Genomic DNA, 22,178 nt, shown 5'->3' on the forward strand with positions numbered 1-22,178 from the left:
GTTTAAGGTCTTCTTTGATTTCCTGGTTGACCCAAACATTCTTGAGCAGCGTGATCTTTAGCTTCCAAGTGTTTGAATTTCTGCCAAATTTTTCCTTGTGATTGAGTTCCAGTTTTAAAGCACTGTGGTCTGACAATATGCAGGAAATAATCTCAGTCTTTTGGTATCAGTTGATACCTGATTTGTGACCCAGTATGTGGTCTGTTCTGGAGAAAGTTCTATGTGCGCTCGAGAAGAATGAGTATTCTGTTGTTTTAGGTTGGAATGTTCTATATATATCTATGAGGTCCATCTGGTCCAGTATATCATTCAAAGCTCTTGTTTCCTTGTTGATTTTCTGCTTAGATGATCTATCCATTGCTGAGAATGGAGTATTGAGGTCTCCTACAATTAACGTATTGTTATCAATATGACTCTTTATTTTGGTGAACAGTTGGCTTATGTAGATGCCTGCTCCCATGTTGGGGGCATAGATATTTACAATTGTTAGATCTTCTTGTTGGATAGACCCATTAAGAATGATATAGTGTCCTTCTGTGTCTCTAATTACAGACCTTAGTTTAAATTCTAATTTGTCTGATATAAGAATTGCTACCCCAGCTTTCTTTTGAGGTCCGCTGGCATGGAAGATGGATCTCCATCCCTTCACTTTCAGTCTGGATGTATGTTTAGGTTCAAAATGAGTCTCCTGTAGGCAGCATATATCCGGATGGGTCCTGTCTTTTTATCCAATCTGCAACCCTGTGCCATTTTATGGGAGCATTTAGGCCATTCACGTTGAGAGTGATTATTGAAAGATATGAATTAATTGTCATCATGTTGCCTGTGAAGACTTGGTTTTATAGATTGTCCCTGTAAATTTCTGTTGTATATGCCTCTTGGGGCCTTTCTCCTTTTATAGAACCCCCCTTAATATTTCTTGCAGAGCCAGCTTAGTGGTCACATATTCTTTCAATTTCTGTGGTTGTGGAAGCTGTGCATCTCTCCATCCATTCTAAATACAGCCTTGCCAGATAAAGTATTCTTGACTGCATGTTCTTCTCATTTAGTACCCTGAATATGTCTTGCCAGGCCTTTCTGGCTTGCCAGGTCTCTGTGGATAGGTCTGACTTTATTGTGATGTTCCTCCCTCTGTACGTGAGGAATCTCTTCTCCCTAACTGCCCTTAAGATGGTTTCCTTGGTTCTAAGATTTGCAAGTTTTATTATTATATCCCAGGTTGTTGGCCTGTTTTCCCTGATCTTGGGTGGGTCCTCTCTGGCTCTAGGACACGAACGTTTGTTTCATTCCCCAGTTTAGGGAAGTTCTCAGCTATGATTTGCTCAAATACATCTTCTAGTCCTCTCTTTCTCTCCACTCCCTCCGGGATTGCAATTATTCTGACATTGGAATGCTTCATGGTGTCATTTATTTCTCTGATTCTATTTTCATGGATTCTGAGTTGTTTTTCCCTGGCCTCCTCTTTTCCCTTTTTATCTATTATATTTTCTTCTAGGTCATGTATTCATTCTTCTGCCTCACTTATCCTAGCTGTTTGATTATTTAGGTTGGATTGGATCTTATTGATACCCTTTTCAATTCTGCCAATTCAGCTTTCATTTCTGCCCTTACAGACTCTATCTTGCCATTAATTGATTTCTCCATTCTAGCTATTGTCTTCACAATTGCTAGCCTGAATTCCATCTCCAACATCTTGGTTATATCTGCATCCATTTGTAAACCTGAAGCATAAGTCATAATCTCTGAGTCTTTTCTATTTTGGGGGTTCCTCCTTCTAGTCATTCTGTCGATGGGTGGTTGAGGGAATGTATAGAGTCCAAATTATTGACCAGAACCCAATCAAGATGCACGTGTTTTCTAGGTACCTTAGGGTTGCTGGCCTCTTGTTTTCCCAGCCTGTCTTCTGGGGGAGGGGCCTGCCATTCTCTTACTCAGGCAACCCTGTTTGGACGGAGTTGCTCTGCCCCCTGTGGTGGGGGTTGCACTCAGTGAGAATCAGTTTTGGGGGCGTTTGTTCTCTGGCGGCTTTCCCTGGCAGCTTTCCACATCTCTTCCATGAGTCAGAGCAGAAGAGACTGTTCCGAACCTCTGCTTCAGAGCAGAGAGATCGCAGTCCTTTGTTCAGTGAGCTCTCCAGGCCACCCTGTCTCCATTTCTGTCCGTTTTGCTATAAACTGCAGCATCCTCGGTAGTGTGCCCTTTCGCATGCTCCCAGTCCTGCCCCAGGTTGGGGCACATCTCTACCTTTTGTGCTTCTAAAACTGCCAGCCTCTCCCAGTTCGCATGCACGACACTGCCATTCTGGGTTTCCACCCTGGGGGCTGACCTAAAGTCTTTCTCTGCCGCTACCAGTCTGCGAGTCTGTGCCCTGTCCCCAGCAAGGGAGGCTGTCGCTCACTAGTGGTGTAGGATCCCCATGGCCAGGCACCCTCCCGCTGCTGTTTATCCTCCAATATCTGCCCGCGAAATCACGGCTCCCCACTTCGTACCTCAAAACCAACCACCTGCGATATTCTGTTTGTAGAGATCCAGATCTTCTTACATCTCAGGCTGATTTTGTGGGTGCTCAGAGTGGTCTGGTAAATATCCAGCTCAATTCCGGGGACCAGTTGAAATAGGATCCCCTACTCCTCTGCCATCTTTCCTCTCTTCTGAAACCATAAAATTCTTAGAAGAAAACATAGGCAGTAATCTCACTGACATCAGCTATAGAAAGAATTTTCTATATATGTCACTTTTGGCAAGGGAAACAAAAACATAAATAAACAAAAAGCCTAAGTTCTGATTGTGAAAAGATAATTTCAAATAATATATTCAATAAAGCATTTATTTATATAAAATATAAAGTACTTATACAACTCAACACGAAGGAAACAATCAGATTAAAAATAGAGGATCTAAATAGACATTTTTCCAAAAAGACACTTAGACACATGAAAACTAGTTCAACATCACTTATTATCAGGGAAATGCAAATTAAAACGACAATGATATATCACCTTACACTTGTCAAAATGGCTAATATCAAAGACATAAGAAACAATATGTGTTATGGGAATGTGGAGAAAAAGGAACTTTCTGTACTGTTGGTGGGAATGCAAATTGGTGAAGCCATTGTGGAAAGCAGTTTGGAGGTTCCTCACAAAATTAAAAATAGAATTACTGTATGACCCAGTAATTCCACTACTTGATATTTACCCAAAGAAAACAAAAACAATAAATAAAAAATATATGCATCCTTATATTTATTGCAGCATTATTTACAATAGCCAAGATAATGAGGCATTCCAAGTGACCATCAATACATGAATATATAGGGGCGCCTGGGTGGCTCAGTCGTTAAGCGTCTGCCTTCGGCTCAGGTCATGATCCCAGGGTCCTGGGATCGAGCCCCGCATCGAAGCCTGCTTCTCCCTCTCCCACTCCCCCTGCTTGTGTTCCCTCTCTCGCTGTATCTCTCTCTGTATCTCTGTCAAATAAATAAATAAAATCTTCAAAAAAATACATGAATATATAAAGAAGATGTGATAAAAAAAAGATGTGATATATATGTCTACAATGAAATATTAGTCAGCCATAAAAAGGCGCTCTTGCCTTGCAGCAAATTGGATGGACCTAAGTGAAATAAATCAGTCAGAGAAAGAAAAATACCATATGATTTCACTCATACATGGATTTTAAAAAACATAGCAAATGAACATAATCAACTAATGAATCATTGAACATTATATCAAAAACTAATGATGTACTATACCCTGGCTAATTGAATTTAAATAAAAAAAGCAATAATAAAATAAAAAAAGAAAGAAAAGAGACAAAAAATAACAAACTTTTTAATACAGAGAACAAAGTGATGGTTGCCAGAGAGGAGGTGAGTGGGGCAAGGTTTGAAATAGATAAAAGAGATCAAGAATGTAATTATCTAGATGAGCACTGACTAACATATAGACTTGTTGAATACTTATATTATGCAGCTGAAACTAATATACCACTGTGTGTTAATTATACTTCAATAAAAGAGTAGATTTTTTTGTATGACATAAAAAACAATACAGCACTAAGGAAGGGGTCCCAATTATATCTATTTTCCTCACTGGCAAGTAATGTGGACTGGATTCAATATTGGTAGATTCCCAGGTTTCACTGAAGTCATTGAAGACATCCATTAGAATCTAAGTCCTTTTTATCAGAGAAGGAGAACACTTACATCATTATCTCTTTAGTCAAAATAATAAGATTAACTCCCACTATTTATCAAGAACTTCATTGTCAGGATCTGGAGAGGTTTACTTTTTTAGGGGGGAAGGGGCAGAGGGAGAGGTAGAGATCAAATCTTAAGCAGGCTCCATGAACAGTGTGCTCCATATCCTGACACTGGGCTTAATCTCACAACCCTGATATCATAACCTAGCCAAACTCAAGAGTTGGATGCCTAACCAACTGAGCCACCCAGGTGCCCCAGGATCTGCAGAGTTTGATGGGTGTTGAGAAAGTCTACAAGATTTGAAAACTAGACAGGAAAACCCAGGTAGAAATCTATAAGAAGGTGTGTTGGATACCTTAACAGGGAGAGGGGGTTGGTAAAACAAAGGGAGGGAATTAAGAAGTGTAATGGGGTTGAGAACAAATCCAGCTCTAGGCAAAACTGTGGTTTCTCTACAGTGCCACCTGTACCCCTTTCACCAGCCAATTCTTGATGCTTTTAATACCAACCCCACCTCTGAGCATTTAGCAAACCAGTACTACTAAGGTGTATGTAACTTAGTGTATTTCCCTTCTCAGGAGTACAACCTTGCCTTATTTAATGAACACTCTTGAATGCTCTTTTTATCACCAAATGTACCTTGGTACTATCTCAAAATGAATCAGAATATATAAAACTCAAAATCTCTGGAAAAACTAGGTAAGAGTAGCAGTAAAAATAAGCAAGTGTTCTATTCTCCAGCATGTCTAATTCTGAGGTAGAGATGGAAACTGAGTAGGAGAAGCACAACCAAGAGGGAATAGAGCATTGGGAAAACCACAAGTGGAAACGTCATTGTGGGCCTCAAGCCAGTTACTTGAGCAGGGACTCTTATTCTGTAAGAGTTCTGTAAGACATCCCTCTACTTCCTTTGCATAAAGTTTCTGATTCCTAAGTAGGGTATTATAATTATTTTTCTTCATTTTTAGAAATATTAATGATTTTCATTAAAAAGAATGGACCTTTACAGAACCTTTGAAATGATATCACTCAGGCATCTGTCTAATGACAGGCCCTACTGAGGGAGTCAATATGGTTTGCATACAGAAGTGATAGAACACTGAGTATAACATTTTCTCACCTGATACTTTTGCCAGAGGTCAGCCGAATATTTAATTCAAAGTATCAAATGTGAAGATTCTCCCTTCCAACTCTTCTAAAGAGAACAGCAGCCATTTTGAGAAGCATTTGTGTATTCGGATCCAAGGTAGCTCGCAATCAGCTGTTTCATTTGTTTTCAAAGGACTTACCTTGACAAAGATCTTTGAACAGAAGAACATGTACCAGTGGTATCCACATTCCCACCCTCTCCATTATGATGTGTGAGTTACTCGCCTCACATTGCTATTTCCACAGTCACCCCAAGTCTGTCTCTTTTTTTCTCATTGCTTTAGTCATTAAAGCAAAGTGTAACTTCCTCTGAGAGTTGGAAATTGCAGTTCCTGCTGTAACTGACATAATTTTCAGATGAATTTGTATAATCAAATATTTCACTGTCCTGATTCGAGCCAGAACAACTGTGAACTAGGCCAGTGGAATGGATATACCAAAAAATGGACTTTGAAACTCTGAAGTGTCACTGTCTGTTAACATCTCAACCACTCTTCCAAAATGAGTTTGATTTTGCATCTGACCCAAGAACAAAAACCAGCAACGTACCTTTTCCCTTCATGAAGCTATTTCATCTAGTCTGATTTGAAATGAAAATAACCATTGCAACATCAAAATAAAATTAAAGGACTTTAAATCCATTTAGATTTCTCCTTGTTTTAGGAACTGTACTAATAAGTAAGAAGAGAGGGAGGATATCATATGCTGTGATTTCAGGTACAGTGAGAAAGCACCATTTCTTCCAAAATATCTTTCTCTATTAAACTGCTAATGCCCCAAATATCTTATCATTCATTTATTCAATACATACTTACAGTATCTACTTTGTACCAGGCACATTCTCAGGAACATGAACAAGGTTGAGGGCATTTTCAGATGCGGAAAGAGAAAATAGTATAAAAAACACTTGAAAGCTGGCCTGTAGGTAATGGGGGAGGGGAGTGGAAGGGAAAAGGGATAACACAAAAAGAAGAAAAAGTTAATAAAAGAGTGATAGACAAATGTTCCTGATTTCTTAATTGTGGTCCCAACAGCACTGTCAATATATCTCATTTACAGCTCCAATTAGCTAGTTAAATTGGTGATTGTAGCTTTTAACCAACTCAAATGCTTAATTGTGAGAGAGAAATATCCTGCAAAAAGTAATGTTTTACTTTTACATTTTCTTTATTTTAAGGGTTTTGAAGCATTGTTGAATAGGAAATTTATTAATTTTACTAATTTAAGGTAAATTACATTTAATTCAGTAATTAAATGTTCACTATGTTTTTAGCTTATAACTGATTCATCACTCTTGTTTCAAGAGATAAATACTTTACATAGCTTATCAAGGTTTTTCTCCAAGTCTTTTTTGTTTTGAATTCCTGAGCAAATATTACTCTAAGGTATATATAATTTTTGTTTTTGTTTTTGTTTTGTTTTTTTGTGAACCAACTGAATATGTTCAAAGATCACTGATTACACCTTCTTGGCATTGACAGTTTCCCACAAGGATCAACATTGGTTTTAGCATCATCCTGGGCCACATTAGTAAATTAGACCTATACTTGCAGCAGAAATCTCACAGCCTGAGATGGCTGATATATGAAGATTAGACTTTGTTTTCTAAATCTTCTCTACTCTCTACTTAATCATACAGTCAAGGAATTTCTTCCCCATAAACATAAACAATTCATCCTTTAGTAGACCCGATACCATAAACATACAAAAAATATTAAAAGTATAATCACAATAAAATATTTCTCAAGATAGTGAAATACTACTTTGGCATATATGTAATATAATATTGCTGTTTAACATAAGCTCAAAACCAGAGTGGTGGACTTGTTACGTAATAAATTTTTAGTCATGCTAAAGTTGGTAATTTCTGGTACACGATCCAAGAAAAATACTAGTGGGGCCAGATCAATTCATTAGATTAAGTTTCATCCCACTTGAGAGTTTTTACAGCAGTCCTTAAAAATAATTCCGTATTGAATTGATCTATTTTGAAAAAATGGTTATACTCTGTTAGGAGACAAGTCTACTTAATTACTGAATTTTGAATGAAAATACTTACATTGGAAAACAAGTAAATGATTCTAATTTCTATTGAGTGGAAGATTTTTTAATTTATTTTTATTTTTATTTATTTACTTATTTATTTTTTAATTTAAATGCAAGTGGGTTAAGATATAGTGCAGCATTGGTTTCAGGAGTAGAATTTAGTGATTCATCCCTTACATATAACACCCAGGGCTCATCCCAACAATTGCCCTCTTTAATACCCATCACCCATTTAGCTCATCTTCCCACCCAACTCCCCTCCAGCAACCCTCAGTTTGTGCTTTTCACTGTAGAGTCTTTTGTGGTTTGCTACCCTCTCCCTTTTTATTTTATTTTATTTTCCCTTCCCATTTCCTATGTTCATATATTGTTTCTTAAATTCCACACTGAAATCATGTATTTGTCTTTCTCTGACTGACTTATTTTGCTTATCATAATACACTGTGGTTCCATCCATACTGTCTTAAATGGCAAGATTTCATTCTTTTTGATGGCTGAGTAATATTCCATCATACACACACACACACACACACACACACACACACACACACACACACATATATACACACACGCTACATGTTCTTTATCTATTCATCCGTTGATGGATATCCCGGCTCTTTCCATAATTTGGCTATTATTGATAGGGCTGATAAACTGATAAACATTGGGGTGATGTGCCCCTTCAATCAGCAATTTTGTATCCTTTGGATAAATACCTAGTAGTGTAATTGCTGGGTCATAAGGTACTACTATTTTTAACTTTTTGAGGAACCTCCATACTGTTTTCCACAGTGGCTATACTAGATTATATTCCCATCAATGGTGCAAAAGGGTTTCCCTTTCTCTGCATCCTCACCAACATCTGTTTCCTGAGTTGTTAAGTTTACGCATTCTGACCAGAGTAAGGTGGTATCTCATTGCATTTTGGTTTATATTTCCCTGATGATGAGTGATGTTGAGCATTTTTTCATTTTTTGTAGCCATTTGTATGTCTTTGGAGAAATATCTGTTCATGCCTTCTGCCCATTTCTCAACAGACTTATTTCTGTTTTGGGTGTTGAGTTTGATAAGTTCTTTATAGATTTTGGATAAAAACCCTTTATCTGATATGTCATTTGTAAGTAACTTCTACCATTTCATAGGTTGCTTTTTAGTTTTGTTGTTTCCTTCACTGTGCAGATGAATTTTACCTTGAAGAAGTCTCAATAGCTCATTTTTGTTTTTCTTTCCCTAGGCTCAAGAGACTTTTATGGTAAGACACTGCTGCAGCCAAGGTCAAAGAGATTACTACCTGTGTTCTCCTCTAGGATTTTGGTGACTTCCTGTCTCACATTTAGGTCTTTCATCCAGTTTGAATTTATTTTTGGGTATGGTGTAAGAAAGCAGTCCAGTTTCATTTTTCTGCAAGCTGCTGTCCAGGTTTCCCAACATCATTTGTTGAAGAGATGGTCTTTTTCCATTCCAAGAATATCCAGAATATTCCTTCCTGTTTTGTCAAAGATAAATTGACCATATTGTTGTGGGTCCATTTCTGGGATTTCTATAATGTTCCATGGATCTATGTGTCTGTTTTTGTGCCAGTACCATACAGTCTTGATGATTACAACTTTGTAATACATCTTGAAGTCTGGGATTGTGATGCCACTACTTTGATTTTCTTTTTCAACATTACTTTGGCTATTCAGGTCTTTTCTTGTTCCATATAAATTTTAGGATTGTTTGCTTTAGCTCTGTGAAAAATGCTGGTGTTATTTTCATCAGGATTGTGTTGAATGTGTAGATTGCTTTGGGTAGTATAGACATTTTAACAATATTTGTTCTCCCAATCCATAAGCATGGAATGTTTTTCCATTTCTTTGTGTCCTATTCAGTTTCATTCACAAGTGTTCTATAGTTTTCAGCATACAGATTTTTGTCACCTTTGGTTAAATTTATTCCTAGGTATCTTATGATTTTAGGCACAATTGTAAATGGGATCGATTCCTTGATTTCTCCTTCTGCTGCTTCATTATTAGTGTATAGAAATGCAACAGATTTCTGTACATGGTTTTATATCCTGTTACTTTGCTGAATTCACTTCCTCTCCAGCGACCCTCAGTTTCTTTCCCATATTTAAGAGTCTCTCATGGTTTGTCTCCCTCTCTGATTTCTTCCCATTCCGTTATTCCCTCCCTTCCCCTATGATCTTCTGTACTGTTTCTTATATTCCTCATATGAGTGAAGCATTATGATAATTGTCTTTCTCTGATGGACTTATTTTGCTCAGCATAATACCCATGAGTTCCATGCATGTCGATGTAAGGGTAAGATTTCATTCTTTCTGATGGCTGAGTAATATTCTATTGTGTGTGTGTATATATCTATATATATATATATCACATCTTCTTTATTCATTCATCTGTCGTTGGACATCACAGCTCTTTTTATAGTTTGGTTATTGTGAACAATGCTGCTATAAACGTTGGGAGGCAGGTGCCCCTTTGGATCAATACATTTGTATCTTTTTGTAAATACCTACAAGTGTGATTGCCGGGTCATAGGGTAACTCTATTTTTAGCTTCTTGATGAACCTCCATACTGTTTTCCAGAATGGCTATACCAGCTTGCATTCCCACCCAAAATGTAAGAGGGTTCTCTTTTCTCTGCATCCTCACCAATATTTGTTGTTTCCTGACTTCTGAATTATAGCCATTTTGACTGGTGTGTAGTGGTATCTCATTGTGGTTTTGATTTGTATTTCCCTGATGCCAGGTGATGTTGAGCATTTCTTCATGTATCTGTTGGACGTTTGTATGTCTTCTTTGGAGAAGTGTCTGTTCATGTCTTCTGCCCATTTCCTGACTGGATTATTTGTTTTTGGGGTGTTGAGTTTGATTAAGTTCCTTAGAGATCTTGGATACTAGCCCTTTATCTGATGATGTCATTTGCAGATATCTTCTCCCATTCCATAGGTTACCTTTTAGTTCTCTGTTGACTGTTTCCTTTGTTGTGTAAAAGGTTTTGCTTTTGATGAATCGCCAATAGTTCATTTTTGCTTTTGTTTCCCTTGACTTTGGAGACGTGTCTAGCAAGAAGTTGCTGTGGCTGAGGTTGAGGAGGTTGCTGCCTGTGTTCTCCTCTAGGATTTTGATGGATTCCTGTCTCACCTTCAGCTATTTCATTGGTTTTGAGTTTATCTTTGTGTATGGTGTAAAAACATGGTCCACTTTCATTCTTCTACATGTGGCTGTCCAATTTTCCCAGCACCATTTATTGAAGAGACTGTCCTTTTTCCACTGGATATTCTTTCCTGCTTTGTCAAATATTAGTTGACCATGGAGTTGAGGGTCCATTCCCGGTTTCTCTATTCTGTTCCATTGATTTATATGTCTGTTTTTGTGCCAGTACCATACTGTCTTGATGATCACAGCTTTGTAATAAAGCTTGAAGTCAGGCATTGTGGTGCCCCCCTACTTTGCTTTCTTTTTCAACATTCCTTCCAAATTTTCTCTTGTGATTGAGTTCATGTTTCAGAGCACTGTGGTCTGGAAATATGCAGGGAATAATCCCAATCTTTTGGAACCCTTTGAGACCGGATTTGTGACCCAGTATGTGATCTATCCTGGGGAAAGTTCCAGGTGCACTTGAGAAGAATGTGTATTCTGTTGCTTTAGGATGGAAAGTTCTGTATATATCTGGGAAGTCCATCTGGTCCAGTGTGTCTTTCAAATCTACTCTTTCCTTGTTGATTTTTTGCTTAGATGACCTGTCTATTGTTGTGAGTGGGGTGCTAAATACTATTATTGTATTATTATCAATGTATTTCTTTAATTTTGTTATTAATTGGTTTATATAATTGGCTGCTCCCAAGGTAGGAGCATAAATATTTATATTTGTTAGATCTTCTTTAATTATGATATAGTGTCACTCTACATCCCTTAGTGCAGTCTTTAGTTTAAAATCTAATTTGTCTGATATGAGAATTGTTACCCCAGCTTCCTTTTGTTGACTTTTAATATGATAAATGGTTCTCCACCCCCTAGAGCTGGAGTTTTACAGTTCTGTGTGATCTGTAAGCATGGTATTAGCTTGGTGTTCCTGCTTGTCTTCTTGGGGAGGGGCCTGTTGAACTGATTCTTAGGTGTTTTTTCCTGGGCGGAGTTTCACCACCCTTTGCCAGGGGGCCAGGTTCAGTGTAACCTGCTTGGGGTTGCTTTATGTGGCTTTTGTTCCCTGAAGGCTTTGCATGCCACTTTAGAGGATTGAAAATAAATAAATCAAAATGGCTGCACCCTGATCTCTAGCCCCAGAGCTGAACGATCGCAGTCCCCACTCTTCAGTGCACCCTCAGGGAAAAGCAACCAATCACTTTTGTGTGCGTCAAGCTCTGCAGACTTCTGCAGTGCACCTGTGCCAATCACCCTGGCATAAGGGGGGGCACCCTGGAGTTATGGCTGGATGTGTGCACACCTGCAACACTCCTCCTGGGGGATGGAGGAGGGTCTCACAGCGTTTCCTCCACTTGCTAGGTTGCTGCTTGGAGAGCAGTCACCTGATTATGCCTTGGTTCATGATTTATGGCAACCCCTAGCTTAGAGCCCATTCCTGGGCTTGTTGATTATAGCCGGCTTTCCTGTTCCCATGCTTGGGAGCTCTGCTGCACTAGGAACCCCTGCTCTTTTGTGACCCCGGGGATCCTGAGGCCACACTGTACTACCTAGGATGTGCCCACTTCACCACCTGAGCACCTTTCAAGCAAAGACATCCCTCACCAGAGCAGATTTCTAAAAGTTCCGATTGTGTGTTCTGCTGGTATATCACTTTCCAATAGCTGGCTTACAGAGGCTCCCTCCTCCTATGTTTTATCTCCCTACATCTTCTCTGCACTTCCTACCTTGCAATAAGTGCTCACTTTTCTATTTGTAGAATTGTGACAATTCTTTTCTTAGACCTCATGTTGAATTCACAGGTGTTCAGGATGATTTGATAGACATCTAGCTGAATTCAAGGGACCAGAAGAAATGAGGGTCTTCTACTCTTCCACCAACTTCCCTCCTGGGTTTTCTACATAGAGTATCATGTCCTCTGCAAATAGTGAAAATGTCACTTCTTCATTGCCAGTTTGGATGCCTTTTGTTGTCGTTGTTGTTGTCGTCGTCTGATTGCTGAGGCTAGGACTTCCAGTACTGTGTTAAATCAAAGTGGTGAGAGTGTAGCTCACTGTTTTGTTCCTGACCATAGAGGAAAATTTCTCAATTTTTCCCAACTGAGAATGATATTAGCCGTGATGACATTAGGTTTTTCATATATGGCCTTTATGATGTTGAGGTATGTTCATTCTATCCTTACGTGCTTGAGGGTTTTAATCATGAAAGGATGTTGTACTTTGTCAAAATTTTTTTTTTTTGCAACTACTGAGAGGATCATATGGTTCTTATGCTTTCTTTTATTAATGTATCTGGGTCAAACATGCATTAGTGCCAGCATGGTGAGACCCACATCCAGAAGACCAGCACAGGTCTATGCTGCATGAGGTTCCTAAATTTTGGAGTTTTAAAAGTCAGCAGGCTTGGCTGGGATAGAACCCAAAGTGCACTGCACTTTTCCAGACAGGCAAGCAACCCAGACACAGATAGTGTGAAAACAGCAATCTGAAAAAGACCTAGGATGCACGAGGGGAAATTATTCCCTCTTCCTGGAGTGCTTCCCTGAGAGCAACAAGCACAGACTCCCCTCTCTGGGGACACAGGAGCTGCCTGGTGCCATTTCCTTTCCCCACCTCTCAGCATAAGCCAAACTGAGTAAATATCACAGTGCCAAAACTGACTTTCCAACCCGCTTACAAGTCTGCCCCCCCGTGTTTTGCTGATACTACTTTTCTCAGGCAAGTGTGCCTAAGGACCAGGGCAGTGGCCCTCTTCCCAAGAAGACCAGCACAAACCCCCATACACACCACGTCTACCAACTATAGAGTTCTGCAAGGCTTCAGTTCTAGTGAAAATAGCATGAGTTCTCATTTAACAAGCAGACCAGGAGAACCTAGTTAAAACTCATCACACTGTGGCCAAGGTCCAAACACTGCCTACTGTGGCCAAGGAAACCCTCTTCTGACAAACGACCTGAGGGACAGAGAAGCCAAAACACAGCAGCAGCAGATTGCAAACAGCACACACCATGACACTCCTCAGGTGCTTCAGAGCACCAGCTCCTGAATGTTATATGACCTCATCCTGATAAAGCCATTACTCTCAGGAGCAGAAAACATAACAGGTTTTTGTAACACAAAGAAGAAGATGGAGGCCTAGACAAAATGCCAAGACAGAGGAATTCATCCCAAAAGAAAGAACAAGAAAAGGTCACAGCCAAAGATCTAATTGAAACAGTTATAAGTAATATGTCTGATGGACAATTTAAAACAATAATCATAAGGATACTAGCTAAGCTAGAGAAAAGCATGAGGGATATCAAGAAGACCCTTACTGAAGAGATGAAAGAGTTAAAAACCAATCAGTCAGAAATTAAATATGAAATAACTGAGATTTTGAAACCAACTGGATGTAATGAACACAAGAATGGAAGAAGCAGAGGAACAAATAAGTGATATAGAAGATAAATAATGCCAAAAAATGAATCTGAACAAAAGAGAGAATGAAAAATGTTGGATTACAAGATTAGACTTAGGGAACTCAGTGACTCCAACAAACATAATAACATTCATATCATAGGGGTCCCAGAAGAAGAAGAGAGAGAAAGAGGAGAGAAGGTTTTTTTGATGAAATTATACCTGAAAATTCTTATCTGGAGAGAGAAAGAGATATCCAGATCCAGAAGGTACAGAGAACTCTCATCAAAATCAACAAAAGCAGGTCAACAACAAGACACACTGTAGTTAAATTTGCAAAACACAGTTCTAACACTGGCCAGAGCACAGGGGCATGGGATTTGGAGCAAAGCAAGCTAAACAGCCAATGTCTGGGATAGCTCTGCTCAGCAAATGTCTCTGCACCTATGCTGAGGGGTGCAAGAGGAAAATGGTGCATGTTGGCTCTTCTGTCTCTAGAGAGGCAGTGCCCCATCTCCCAGATATACTCCAAGAAGAGGGAACAGTCTCTCCCCATATGCCTTAGGTGATCCTCAGATTGTGCTGTCTGCTCCACGGCTGCTCATGTGCCTTCTTTCCAGGAGTAGGGCAGTGCCCTCAGGACTCTATTCCAGCCAAGGCCATCGACCTCTAAAACTCCATCTTTAAGCCCTGCTGGTTGCAAAAACTCATGAAAATCAGCCCCTCTTCTTTTCCCAACCAATGGCTTTGGGGAATTGTTCTTTTTGTGTGTATCCCTGTGCATTCCAGTCTTTCTTGTCCCTCTCTGTGACAAGGGCTTCCTCCCCTCTGTAATACCCATGATCCATGATCCTTTTCTCCTCCAGACCATGTCTCTGTACTTCTTACCTTCTTTGATGTGGCCTCTCCTCTCCCTCTAGTTGTACAGTTTGTTCTATCAGTCCTTGGGTCGTTTTCTTGGGTATTCAGAATGATTTGGTAGCTACCTAGCTGTGTTCCAGGGATGCGTCAAGCCTAGGGTCTTCCTACTAGGCCACTAACTTAGCCTCCCAAAAGATAACAATTCTGTGCATTTTCTATTCACCTTTGCTTTGCATCCTCTGGTTCTTGTTCACAGTGGGATATCAGTAAATATTTGTTAAATACTGTTTAAATGTCTATATTTACTACTAGGTATAGCCCATCAATCATCCATCCATTCAACAACATTTACTAGAGATACAGCACTGAACGTGATGGACAATATATCTATCTTTTTAAAGCTTTCATTCTAGTGGAAAAGACAAAAAATATTCAATATATAATTTACGGAGTGATAAGGTGCCATGAAGAAGGCTGGAAACTCCTTGAGAGCAGGGGCAGTATCAGATTCATCTTATTTCACCATAATGTCAATAAATCCATGTTGTTGATGGTTTTGAATGGTTTCCAATTTAATAAAAAATGAATTAGTAAAAATACCTTACTTTTTATTGCATTTAGCAATTTTAAAGGATTTTTAAAACTTTTCTCATTTGGTACTCACAACATACCTGTGGACTAGATAGAATGGTTAATGTTCCCATTTTATAGATGAGGCAGATAAAGCCCAAGAAGCCTCTTTATCCAATGTTTAAAAGTGGTTCCCTCTTGGTCATTCATTCATTTAAAAAATGTTTATTGATAACCTACTCCATGAGAAAGATATAAAGCTAAATAAGGCATGCTTCTAAGGAGCTTCTGATTAAGAGGGGGAAAGATATATTAACAATAACCCAAGGCAATATGAACTCAGTGCACTAGGAATGGTATCAACATAGCACTCTGGTAGTTCAGAGGAGGAGAATCAGATAAAGTTGTAAGAAGTAGTTGAACATTTAATTGAGGTCTGAATTTTCCCTCATTTATAATAACAGTGTGGAGATTATCTCAGATAAATTCCCACTGAGAGAAATGGCCCTGTTATTTTTGTCTCACACATTATATAAGGCATAACTATAAAGCCATAGGACTGATTTCTTCATGTGGCCCATTATAATAAAATGTGTAGCTTTTCAAAATTACTACTTTGAAGGGAGCTCCACTCATTTGACTGTACAATCCCAATACTTTATAGTAAATTAACACCTCACTTTTGGGTAAAGATGAACTATGCTTAACAAGAGTGTTATCCCTGATATGGTTGAACCATATATTATGAGCTAAAAGGGCATAGAGTGATAGCATCGTAGGGCTGTAATATAATCTTCTATATCTTATCAACAAAGAAAAAGGTAGAGGGGGTTGGGGGCTGAACTACTATGACACAGGCACTTTCAGAGTCCTGAGAACTTTGTGAGTATGATAAAGTTCTTGTGTTCCCAGACACAAGAGATCAATATAATAACATTTGGAATCAGATTTCATTAAAAATGAAATTTCATAACTACAAATGTGAGACTACAAGATAAAGAATCTAAATGAGCTACACCACCATCTTAGACTATGGCTTAGATCACAAAGGAAGTCACTTGATTATAATAGTCTTGGTGCATAATGTAATAAAATTTAAATATAAATATTGTTTCACAACAAAATCCAGAATTGGCAAAATTTTCTAAACTTCTCAAACTGTCTGAAACAAAACACTATGATTTTTTAAAACCAGTCTTTATTTTTGGTGCAAGTGTAAATAAGATTGATTTTTAAATTTCTCTTTCTGCTACTTCATTATTAGTGTATATAAGTGCAACAGATTTCCATATATTAATTTTGCAACCTGTGACTTTACTGAATTCACTTATCAAGTCTAATAGTTTTATTGTGTTTTTTTTTTGGTGTAGTCTTTAGGGCTTTCTATACATAGTATCATGTCATCTACAAATACTTTAAGTTTTACTACTTTCTTATTGATCTGGATACCTTTTCTTTCTTTATGTTGTCTGATTGCTATAGCTAGGATTTCCAGTACTATGCTGAATAAAAGTGATGAGTGGACATCCTTGTCTTGTTCTTGATCTTAGAGGAAAAGCTCTTATTTTTTCACCAGTGAATCTGATGTTAGGTGTGGATTTTTCATATATGGCCTTCTTTATGTTAAAATAGGTTCCCTCTAAACCTACCTTTTGGGTTTTTTTTTTTTTTCATGAATGGATGTTGTACTTTGTCAAATGCTCTTTATACATTTATTGAAATGATCATATGGTTTTTATTCTTTCTTTTGTTGATGTGATGTATCACGTTGATTGATTTGCAAATTCCTTGCATCCCAGGAATAAATCCCACTTGATCATGGTGAATGATTTCTTTTTAATGTATTGTTGGATGCAGTTTGCTAGTATTTTATTGAGGACTTTTGCATCTATGTTCATCAGAGACATTAGCCTATATTCTCTTTTCTTGTAGTGTTTTTACTTGGTTTTGGTATCAAGGTAAGGCTGGCCTTATACAATGAATTGGATTCTTTCCTTCATTCATAGTTTTTAGAATAGTTTGGGAACAATAGGTATTAATTCTTCTTTAAATGTTTGGTAGAATTCACCTGTGAATCCATCTGGTCCTATACCTGTTTGTTAAGAGTATTTTCACTGATTCCATTCCATTGGTAGTAATTGGTCTGTTCAAATTTTCTATTTCTTCTTGATTCAGTTTTGGGAGCTTATATGTTCCTAGGAATTTGTCCATTTCTTCTAGGTTGTTCAATTTGTTGGCATATAATTTTCCTAATATTCTCTTATAATCTTTTGCATTTCTGTGGTGTTGGTCTTTATCTCTCCTCTTTTATTCCTGATTTTATTTATTTAACTCCTCTCTCTCTCCAACCTCTCTCTTGCTCTCTCCCTCCACCCCCCCGTAATGAGTCTGGCTGAAGTTTTATAAGTTTTATTGATCTTCTCAAGAGCCAGCTCTTGGTTTAATTTATATGGATTTTTTAGTCTCTATTTCATTTATTTCTGCTCTATTGTTTATTATTTCTTTCATTCTACAGGATTTGGGTTTTCTTCTTTTTCTAGTTCCTTTAGGTGTAAGGTTAGGTTGTTTATTTGAGATTTTTTTTCCTTGAGGTAGGTCTGTATTATTAAGATCTTTCTTCTTAGAACAGCCTTTGCTGGCTCCCAAAGATTTTGGGCCAGTGTGTTTTCATTTTTATTTGTCTTCATATATATATATATTTTTAATTTCTTCTTTGATTTCTTGGTTGACTCATTCATTGTTTATGTTTATTGCAACATTAGTTAGAGTACAACCCAATTGTCTATCCACAAATGAATGGATAAAGAATAGGTGGTATGTGTATATATATAGTGGAATATAACTCAGCCATAAAAAAGAATGAGAACTTGTCATTTGCAAAAACATGAATGGATCTAGAGGGTATAATGCTAAGTGAAATAAGTCAGTCAATGAAAGAAAAATACCATTTGATTTCACACATGTGTGGAATTTAAGAAACAAAACAAATTAACAAATAAAAGAAGAGACAAACAAAAAACAGGCTCTTAGATATAGAGAACAGACTGGTGGTTGCCAGAGGGAAGGTCAGTGGGGAGATGGATGAAATAGGTGAAGGAGATTAATAGTATAATTTTTGTGATGAGCAGTGAGTAATGCCTAGAATTGCTGAGTCTTTATGTTGTATACCTGAAACTAATATAACACTCTATGATAATTATACCTACATTAAAACATAAATAAATAATAATAAAAATCAGCCATATTCTTTAAAGAAAATTGGAATTGCATTCCAACTTGCTTCAAAAAATTATTACTCAAGTACCTATTGGTTTATGCAATATGAGATCTTTCACACCTAAAAATGATATTCATTTTATTTTTAAAGTTTAGGATACCTTGCTAGTATAGGTGAAAAAAACATTACTGGGATAGAAGTATTAAGAAGTATCTTGTAACTTGCAGTTAAATTATAGCAACTTTATTATTGTGAGGGTAAATAAATAACATCATTTGTTTTAAACCATATAAGACTCTTGACTCTGGGAAACATACTGAGGGTTGTGGAAAGGGAAGTGGGTGGGGGGATGGGGTAACTTGGTGATGGGAATTAAACAGGGTACGTGATATGATGAGCACTGGGTGTTATATTCAACTAATGAATCAATGAACATTATATCAAAAACTAATGATGTACTTACCTTAGCTAATTGAATTTAAATTTCTAAAAATCTAGGGTAAGAAGTATAGTTTTTATGTAAATCAGATACTTATTAATTCTCTAGAATGGATGTATTTTAATCAGTGGAATTTTTGTTTTTTTCTCATATAAATTTTAAAAATTCTCCCTTTAAGCCCAAATGTAATTGAGAGTAAAATACCTTCATGACAAATGATTACATAGGAATGCTCTCAATATATTATTAAGAAAAAAAGCAGGGCATATAAAAGCATATTCAGTATAATGCCAATTTTGCTGAATATATGTAATATGCAGAAGAAATGACTGGAGTGAAATATACTAAGATGTTAACAATGATTATTACTGGGATTTGGGGATTGCAAGTGGTTCTGTTTTTCTTTATACAATCTGTGTTTTCTAGAGGTTTAAAATGAACATATATTATTTTTGTAATATAATACACATAAGAAATGTAAAAAAAGTAGTCTCAAAGTTTGTGAAAAACATTCAGTCTTATGGGCATACTCATCCATTGACTATTCCTTAAATAGATTTATAATAATTTTCATTTATTTTTATGAAATCAAAGGATTTCTCCACCTTAACTCAATGTTTTCGCAGACTGAGAAAGACTTGGGTCATTTGAAGTGCATGTTTGTATGATTTCTCTCCTTGAAACATTCTTGAAAATTTATGAACTGGGAAGAAAAACTGCTGATGTGCTATTTGAAACTCACCCCCTGCCCTCTCCCATTAGTTAGGTAACATGAAGAGTTTTAATTGGTTTAAGATTTTGACAAAAAAGGCATGAGCATATTTTATCCAAAACAGAACCACTTGCTCTACTGGTGTAAAAGAGAGCCAGAGGTAGATGCGACACTGTCACTTAAAAAAAAAAAAATTGCTATGAAATAACAATTATTTGTTTATACTGTGACAATTTACTTTCTGGTTTTACCATTTAAATATCCTATCCCGGACAAATCTTTTATGTATTACAGAATATTCACTCTATTACATTGACATTGGAGTAATTCTTTCTTAAGTAAAGTTAATTAAAGATGACATACCTGGCAGCTTGGAAGTCAACCAAATATTCACTTGAGCATTCCATGTTCTCCCTTCTTTTACCCTTAATACCTTATTATTCTCCACATTGAGGGTTTTTTTATCAGAATCTTATTTGGGGGAGGAAAAAATTATCTTTTAAAAAGGAACAATGCTTTAAACACAAAGACTTATGGGGCACCTGGGTGGCTCAGTCAGTTAAGCATCTGACTTTTAATTTAAGGTCAGGTCAGGATCTCAAAGTCATGAGCTAGAGCCCTGCATTGGGGTCCCCACTGAGTGTGTAGCCTGTTTAAGATTCTCTCTCTCTCCTTCTCCCTCTGCCCCTCTTCCCCCAATTCTTGTGCTCTCTTTCTCTCAAAAAATAAAAACACAGAGACTTAGAAAAATAAACATTAAAAGAAAGAAATAGATGTCTATTAGTTGGAAATCATTTATTGCCTCTATAAAAATTTTAAATAAAAACCCTATAAAAGATCACATTACAGTGATGTGGTTTTAAGGTGGTAATATATTTCAGAGGTAGTATCAGTAAAATGAGATGCAGGATCACTTAAAGGAATTACTTAACAAGTTAACACAAAATAAAATTTCAATGCAGAGCAATATATACTCAGTATAAACTTTAACGGAACAATCATAATTATATTTTCATGAAAATATTATTTTACTCTCTTTCCCTCTTGACAAATCTGATCTTAATAATGGTTTGTTTGGGGCAATAGTATGCTGATTAGTAGTCTCACAATTAGTAGTCTCACAATTAGTAAGATGCTCCCTTATATCATCACAAAGTATAGCTTGATATGATGAATATGATAGTGTTGTCTGCCAAGAATAACACCAAATTCAAAGATAAACATTTACTCATCTTTTAGACACTATAGCACTGATAGCTCCCTTAAAAGGCTAATATGTCAGAATTTGTCATTTTTAGGACCTGAATGAAAATCTAATATATTTTTAAAAATAGACAATATTCCTGCTATACCATCACTACAATGTGGAAGAAGGACAGGAGTTAAATTTTTCAGAATTCCTCCTAAAAATGATCATAAACTATCAGGCTAAAATAAGGAAACTATTCCTTGGAAATGGGCTGAATCTCCCCTCCTCCCCCAAAACATAAAGCAATAAAGTCTAATTTAGAGCCTAGAATTCTTTTAAATACACCACTTATGCTTTATCTGATAAACTTAAAGATGGCTGACTATGGAAGTGCCTTAAAATAGATGCTTCTGCCTTTGGGGAAATGGCCTCTTTGACATTTCTTGAAGTTTTGGTAGTATACAGAGCACAGGATGTGATTGGTTTGTAGCTTTTTCATCTCCAACAATAACATTTTTATCATGATCACAATGGTAGCATAGAAGTCCTAAAATTGATACCTGACTTTACAACAAAACATCCCCGGTTTCCATGAAAAAAACAATTTTCTTTTTTTTAAAAAAAGATTTTATTTATTTATTTGAGAGAGAGACAGACAGAGAGAGAAAGAGCATGAGCAGGGGGGAGGGGCAGAAGGAGAAGCAGACTCCCTGCTGAGCAGGGACCCTCATGCTGGGCTCCATTCTGGGACCCTAAAAACATGACCTGAGCCAAAGGCAGCTGCTTAACAGACTGGGCCACCCAGGTGCCCTCCAAAAAGACCAATTTTCTCTTAACATTTTCCTTTAAAATGTACCTTCATGTTGTTTTTTAATACACATTTTAAGGTAAGTGCCCTTAGATAAACATTTGTTACTTAGAAACTGGTTGGATATCCTAAGCTGAAAGCAGACATCAAAGTGTAGTTAAAAGAAAAAAAAAAAACTTTGTCACCTTGGTATCTGTCTTTGTGAGAGATGTTTCAGATAGTATGATCTGTTTTAATGTGTCAAAGCCATAAAGAAAGAAACATTAGTTGTTTTTCTCTCCCCAGTCATGAAGATGTAACAAAAGCAGTCAAACTGCTTTAAGATGTCTCAAAAAAATTCCAACATATATTTGTAAAAATATATATTTTCTTCATAATAAACTTTTAATACTTGACTTTGGCATCTTTTAAAATCCGCAGTGCTTAATTAAATCTGTCAATT

This window comes from Callorhinus ursinus, unplaced genomic scaffold (assembly GCF_003265705.2).
Source record: "Callorhinus ursinus isolate GAN/ISIS: 27379988/994484 unplaced genomic scaffold, GSC_fseal_2.0 scaffold40, whole genome shotgun sequence".
NCBI lineage: Eukaryota > Metazoa > Chordata > Mammalia > Carnivora > Otariidae > Callorhinus > Callorhinus ursinus.